General features: G+C 39.1%; 1 pseudogene; it reads left to right on the top strand.

Moving 5' to 3' along the window:
• Positions 1–5,332: 5,332 nt before the first annotated feature.
• LOC106333827 lies at positions 5,333–7,961 on the top strand (annotated as a pseudogene).
• Positions 7,962–7,967: the final 6 nt, after the last annotated feature.

Below are 7,967 nucleotides of genomic sequence, written 5' to 3'. Positions count from 1 at the left end.
TCACCAAAGGGATACTGCTCAACACTTACTCTACTCGTTGGGATGACATTATCAGGCAGATCACAAGCCAGTCTATGGAGAAGAAGAAGAGGTTTGCCCTTCGCTATGCTTTTCAGACTGCCTTGTACATGATCTGGACAGAACGCAACAAGAGGCGTCATGGTGAACAGCCTCTCCCATTACTGGTCTTGGCAAAGCTGATAGATAAAGCTATCAGGAACAAGCTCAGTTTGGTACAGTCCAAAGGAGTAAGGGGGTTGGAAGGTATGCTGCAGTACTGGTTTGGCACAAGGACGTAATTAGGATTCTGGCTAATGGCTAGGTCTTTAGGAGTTTTGAAGCATAGGTTGCTGTAAAGAAAGGGTTTGGAAATAGGAGTAGAAGTCTATTTAGATAAAGTATCACTTGATGTAAAAAGTTTATTTTTTTATGAATAAAAAATTTAACATTCATTCAAAAAAAAAAGAGAGTTATGGTTGCGTGTTGTGTTTTGAACGAAGACAAGTGGGGAACAAATGATATGGACTTCTTTTTTGCTTTTATGACTCCATTTTGCAGAAAAAACATACATTTTATATACATCTTTATAGAAATCTTTTAAATCATTTCTGCTTTTAGTTGTCTGAATATACTACTATTTCCGGATTTTAAAACCATTTCTAAAATATAAATGTTTTGACTTTCTAGGGTTACATTCATTGTACATTAATTTGTTATGACTATGTTCTTTTAGAAGAAAATGTTATAAATTTCTTTCTTGTAATAGATTTTATTTTTTCAAATACACTGCAACTTTTTAGATTCCAAATTAAAAAAAAAAAAAATACAATGTTATAATCTAATAGGCTTAGCATTTAATTACATCCCAAAAACTTCGAGTCAAGAGAATATAACGTTTTACCAACAAACAAAACAAATAATGAACTGACACCTATCAAGCATACATTAATAGTCAAAGATCGTGTGTCAAAATGGTTAAAGTGCTTTCCAGATACAATTTTTTCTTCACTTTCACACAAATAGTAGCTCAAATTCCCAAAGGTTGAAAAATTAAAGAATTCCAAAAACATGTATTATGTAAACATCAACGAGACAACCCGAGTGAGACCAATTCCGTCGGAGAAGAGTTGTGGTCTTAACGAACCATGCATTTAAGTCGGCATAGAGTTTAAAAGTTGCAATTTTTGCCAAAAAAAAGTTAGAAAAGTATTAGCAAACATGATAAACTAAAAGGAAAAAAAAAAGTCCCACCAACTTAAGTATAAAAAACATATGTTCTTAGAAAAAGATATGTATACTGTTAAAGTTAGCTTGAAGAAACCTTGAGCAATAAGTTATTTGATTCCTAGTTGATTTATGAATTGTTTTGGATAATGATCATAATATGTTTTATGATTATCAACTAGGATTAGGATTTTTTGATTGCCTTATAAATAAGCTTTAGTCTTTAGACAAAGCGTGTGAGTTGTTGTGTGATTGAGAGAGCTTGATTGATTGAATAAGAGAAGGACTTCTTATTACTCTTGTGTTTCAATATTTTGGTATCAGAGCATTCCGATGTTAACTTCTTCAAACTACACGGTCTGGTCCATGAGAATGAAGATAGCGCTTAAGGTCTGTGAAGTATGGGAAACAATTGATCCTGGATCGAAAGATGAGAAGAAAAATAACATGGCAATAGCATTCTTGTTTCAATCCATACCCGAAAACCTAATTCTACAAGTCGGAGATATTGATACTTCAAAAGGGGTGTGGGAAGCAATACAAGCACGTCATGTGGGAGCAGAGAGAGTCAAAGAAGCAAGATTGCAAACCCTAATGGCAGAATTTGATAGACTCAAGATGAAGAATGATGACACAATTGATATATTTGCTGGAAAACTAGCTGAAATCACGTCAAAATCTGCTTCTTTGGGCGAGACTATTGAAGAACCCAAACTTGTAAAGAAATTCCTCAAAAGCTTGCCAAGGAAAAAATATATACATATGGTAGCCTCCCTTGAGCAAGTTCTTGATCTTAACACCACGAGTTATGAGGATATAGTCGGACGTTTGAAGGCATATGAAGAAAGGATCGCCGAAGAAGACGAAGAAGATACACATGATGATCAAGAAAAATTAATGTATGGCGACACAAGTCAAGAAAACCATGGAGGAAACTATAATAGTGGTCGAGGCCGTGGCCGAGGAGGTAGATCTAACTGGAGAGGTAGAGGCCGTGGCCGTGTTGGATCAACGTTTCAGAGTCAAAGAGAGGCTTACAAACAACGACAAGGTGGAGGTGGAGACTTAACTCATATCACGTGCTTCAGCTGTGATAAACAAGGTCACTATACGAGCGACTGTCCAGACAAGAAGCTCAAATTACATGAGGCTGTGGAAGGAAAGGATGATGATACTCACGATGCTGACGAACTAATGGTACATGAAGTCGTGTACCTTAACGAGAGGAAGGTAAATCCTACTATATTCGAGACAAATCATGATACAGAGATGATATGGTACCTTGATAATGGAGCTTCAAACCATATGTGTGGTGATCGTTCATTCTTCTTGAGTCTCGATGAAACGGTGACGGGTAAAGTAAGGTTCGGAGATGACTCGCGAATAGACATTAGAGGAAAAGGCTCTATTCGGTTTGTGTTTGATGGAGGTGAAAAGAAGATATTAAATAATGTGTACTACATCCCGGGGCTTAGGAGCAATATAATTAGCTTGGGACAAGCTACAGAAGCTGGATGCGAAGTTCATATGAAAAACAATGAACTAACATTGTTTGACAAGTATGGAGACCTTATGCTTCGGACTACACGAACGGGTAGTCGACTCTACAAGGTATTTTTGAGCGCTGACCGCATACAATGCCTTCAGATAAGTGCAGCGTCTGAATCAACTTTGTGGCACGCCCGTCTCGGTCATGTCAACATCGAGACATTGAAACTAATGGCGAGAAAGGAGCTGGTCACTGGGTTGCCAGAGACCGTCATCAAGACTGAAGCTTGCGTATCCTGTTTGCTTGGAAAGCAAGCAAGAAAATCATTCCCACAAGCAACGGCGTTTTGATCTGCTAAACCTCTTGATCTTATCCATGGAGATCTGTGTGGTCCAATCTCTCCACCTACACCAGCTCTTGTAACCAGATAGCCTGCTTCGCCGCTTCAGTGGTGGCCATGAACTCCGCTTCACAGCTTGATAACGCAACAATTTCTTGCTTAGTAGAGCACCAAGTTACGGGGCTATTTCCGAGATAAAATACATGCCCGGTTGTGCTCTTCCCATCATCTATGTCCATGTTATGTGAACTATCACTAAAACCTTCAAGTTTCACACCTTCTCCTCTTCAAAACCGGAGACCAAGAGTACATGTTCCACGCAAATACCTTATTATCTGTTTTAATGCCACAGCATGAGACTCCTTTGGCTCTTGCATATATCTGCTGAGTACTCCTACACTGAAAGAGAGATCAGGTCGAGTGTGTAATAGGTAGCGTAAGCACCCAATGTTACGGCGATACTCTGTCCTGTCCACACTCCTCTCGTCGGCTGCTTTTGAGAACTTCGAGTTCATCTCCATAGGAATATGCGTAGAGTTACAGGAAGCCATACCAGTTTCTTCAAGTATCCTTCTTGCATAACGAACTTGACTAAGAACGATCTCATCTTCTCTTTGAAGTACTTCAATGCCCAAATAATAGGTTAACATCCCGAGATCACTCATCTCAAATTTAGTAGCCATCTCTTTTATGAAGATTTCTATCATTTTAAGCGATGATCCGGTAACAAGCAGGTCGTCAACATAGACAACTACAACCAAAAGCTCATTGTCCACTTCCTTACGGTACAGAGACGTTTCCTTTGCACAACGGTAGAAGTTAAGCCCTCGCAGTATCTGATTCAACTTCACGTTCCATGCTCTTGGTGCTTGACGTAGACCATACAGAGCTTTCTTAAGTTTATAAACTTTATCTTCCTGACCTTTGACGATGAAACCTTGTGGCTGGCTTACATATACTTCTTCTTTAAAGTCTCCGTGGAGGAAAGCGGTTTTAACATCCAGGTGATGAATCTTCCACCCTCTTAGAGCAGCTAGTCCGATGATCAAACGTATTGTCTCAATGCGAGCCACTGGTGCGAAGACCTCATCATAATCAACACCATGCTTCTGGACGTATCCCTTAGCCACTAGTCGGGCTTTAAACTTATTTATACTTCCATCTGCATTACGCTTAACTTTAAAGACCCATTTGAGACCAATAGGTTTTGCTCCCGCAGGTAAACAGACTAGATCCCATGTTTTATTTTTTTCTATTGAGAAGATCTCGTCTTTGCACGCATCGACCCAAACCTTAAGCTTCTTGGCCTCGTCATAATCCCACGGTTCCTCATTTATAACCATCAGTAGACGCTCACTTTCAATCTCAGCCAGAAGAACATAATCATCAAGGTGAGAAGGTGTTCTCAAAGCACGTTGTGATCGTCGTAGAGGTTGAGCATTACCTTCTTCTTCAACTTCGTAGTCTTCTTCTTCATCAATACTCGTTTCATTCTCAGCTGGAGCATCTTCTTCTTCATCACTCTCATTTCTTACACGAACAACAAACTCTCCCGGTTTAGAATGCTCTACTTGCTCTGTTTTCTCCTCTGTTTCATTCCAATTCCAACTTTTATCCTCGGTGAAGTGTACATCGCGGCTTACTACTATCCGTTTGGTAATTGGATCCAGTAGCCTATAGGCTTTTGACCCAGGTTCAGTTCCCAAGTGGACTAGCATCCTTGTTCTATCATCGAGCTTCTTCCTTCCTACAGCTTCGGTTCTCGCATAGCATACACAGCCAAAGATCTTCAAGTGGCTGATGTTTGGTTTTTTCAGTCGCAACATCTCGTATGGTGTCTTCCCGTTCAACGACCTTGTAGCTACACGGTTGATTAGGTACGTGGAATGTCGAACGGCCTCGCCCGACAATTCGTTTGGTACACTCAAGTGTTTTAGAACACTTCTCGTCATCTCCATGAGAGTTCGGTTTCGACGCTCAACCAATCCGTTCTGTTGGGGTGTGTAGGGTGCAGTCAAGTGTCGTTTTATGCCATTCTTGTCACAGAAGTTACTGAATTCATGAGATGTAAATTCACCTCCCCTATCTGTTCGCAAGACCTTGATCTTGTTCTGTGTTTCTTGTTCGACAAGCTTCTTGAAGTTTTTGAATTTTTCGAATGCTTCGCCTTTTTCTTTCAATAATATGGTCCACATGTAACGTGTATTGTCGTCTATAAGTACCAAGATGTATCGTTTCTGAGCTGGTGTAGGTGGAGAGATTGGACCACACAGATCTCCATGGATAAGATCAAGAGGTTTAGCACATTCATTGAGGAGTGTCAAAAGGTGATGATCAAGGTTGACAATAAATCGGCGATACAACTAGCAAGGAACCCGGTGTTTCATGGAAGGAGTAAGCACATTCATAGGAGGTTTCACTTTATACGTGAATGTGTTGAGAATGAACAGGTTGAGGTTGAGCATGTACCCGGCAATGAACAAAGAGCTGACATATTAACCAAACCACTTGGGAGAATCAAGTTCATTGAAATGAGAAAATTGATTGGAGTTGAAGATGTGAGTGAGTTCAAGCTTAAGGGGGAGAATGTTTGAGCAATAAATTATTTGATTCCTAGTTGATTTATGAATTGTTTTGGATAATGATCATAATATGTTTTTATGATTATCAACTAGGATTAGGATTTTTTGATTGCCTTATAAATAAGCTTTAGTCTTTAGACAAAGCGTGTGAGTTGTTGTGTGATTGAGAGAGCTTGATTGAGTTTACTTGATTGATTGAATAAGAGAAGGACTTCTTATTACTCTTGTGTTTCAATATATACATTACTCAAGACTTAAAACTATACAAATTAAGAGTTCTTAGGTTTTTGCTCTAAGGTTCAAGACATTTATTCAACAATCTAAAATACTTTATGATTGCTGAACTCGAAAATCAAGATAAAATCTCTATAAATATTTTACTAGTAACTTTACATATAAAGAATTGCCAAAATTATTTTACATTCCAAAGGTTTTTCATTTCTTTGTATGACATCAGTTCTACAAAAAATAAAATCCTGAAAACATTTTTTTTTTGTGTTTTCTATAATTTTTATCATCTAATAATAATAAAATTCTTAATTGCCAAAAGATTAATTGAATTTACTACAATACCATTGGTTTAATTTTATTGTAAATTGATAATCACATAAATTGATGTATTTATGATATAAATTTGATATGTTTTATTAAATATGTTCCCTCCCTTGATATGTTGATATGTTGTATTTATCACTGACTCCATCTTTTGTACAGACTCACAGAGCTAAGAAGTTTGGTTCTTCACACCAACTACCCTGGTCGTTCTGATTTCAACTTATACATAAAGTGGATCTTTGTAATCTCTGGTAAGCAATGCAAATGATAGAAGTTTCATGTAAGATGTGTGTTTGTTGTCGTTTACTTATATGACAAAAATTACGATTTCCTGCTACTTTTCAGTTGGAGAGGGTGAGGAAGAAGCAAACAGAGGTGGAAACAAGATCACCTCAAGAACGAATTGGGAGCAGGTTACTTGTTTAGTTGATATCAAGTCTTATATTAACAGTTGGTCAGTATATATATATATGATGAACAATATAGTTCTCAGTTGGAAAAATTATAAAGAAACAAAAAAAATCTCCGTCACGGCACTCGAACCCGGGTCTCTCGGGTGAGAGCCAAGTATCCTAACCAGCTAGACTACGTCGGACTTGAAATATATTATTAGTAAAAATATAAATCTATCTTCTTGGGAGTAGCGTTTCGTTTCGTTTCGTCTTTGTGGAAGGTTCCACTTCCAGGAGGAGGGAAAGGGAAAGTGGTGTTGTGAAGCTGTTTTTCATCGGCGATACAGTCTCTTCTCCTATGTTTGGTTTTACCTGGAAGCTGCTTCCGAATTGTATTGTGTTAACATAAGAATTGGCTTTTGGTTCAATCGAACTTTGTATTATGATTATTATTCAGTTTGTATAACTCGTTGAATGTTAGCTTTAGCTGTAGGTTTAGAATGCAAAGTGATTGTGTAATTGGTTGATCAGCGATTGTGATAATTTTATAGAATTTAGGGATTCAGTTTCTTGTTGTGAAGGAAAAGGCCCGACGTCTTTACCAGAGAGAGATGATGAGTGCGTCCGGGTTAACTGTAACTCCGCCCAGGTTTCACTTCCGATATCGTTCAGACCGGTTTGGTAAATCTCAGAGAAGCTCTCAAGTCTTTAACTCTTCTTCCCAGACCCATACAAACGCCTTGGGATTAGCAAGATGGCCTTCGAGGATGAGATTCAAGGCGCCAGGAACTTTCTCATTCAGCAGTACGCCGGTCACAAACCTAGTGTTGACGCCATCGAATCAGCTCATGACAAGATCATCATGCAAAAGTTCCATGAGAGGAAAAACCCAAAGATCGACATAACGAAAAAGGTGCGCCAAGTGAGGCAGGCAGTCCAAAGCTGTGAACTTTGTTTTCGAGAGATTCCAAGCTCCTCCCACTGCTTTTCTTGTCAAAACGGCAGTCACGTTCGCAGTTCTCGGCGCTCTGACGGTTCTGTTCCCGACTCTGCAGGTTTTGTTATCAGTAGTACCTACGTTTTACTTCATCCAGCTTTGGTCTTTCCTTTACGGGTAATAAGCAAAGCTCATCATACTCCCAAAAAACCTTTGCATTTTGGCACCTGATCATGTTGAACATTGTGATGAAACAGGACGGGATCTTTCGTCTTCTCGTGGCTGATTGGGACCTTCTTGATGGTATCTGTGATCCCACCGTTCATCAAAGGACCAAGAGGTTTCGAAGTCATGTCTTCGCTCATAAGCTACGTTATGCTCTGGGTGGCTTCGAGCTACCTTAGGTAGCATTCTAGCCCTCTTCTTTCCTCCCCCTCCCCAACCCCCC

Source organism: Brassica oleracea, chromosome C1, assembly GCF_000695525.1.
Source record: "Brassica oleracea var. oleracea cultivar TO1000 chromosome C1, BOL, whole genome shotgun sequence".
NCBI lineage: Eukaryota > Viridiplantae > Streptophyta > Magnoliopsida > Brassicales > Brassicaceae > Brassica > Brassica oleracea.
The sequence above is the reverse complement of the archived record's forward strand: the minus strand, read 5'-3'. Positions and strand labels throughout refer to the sequence as shown.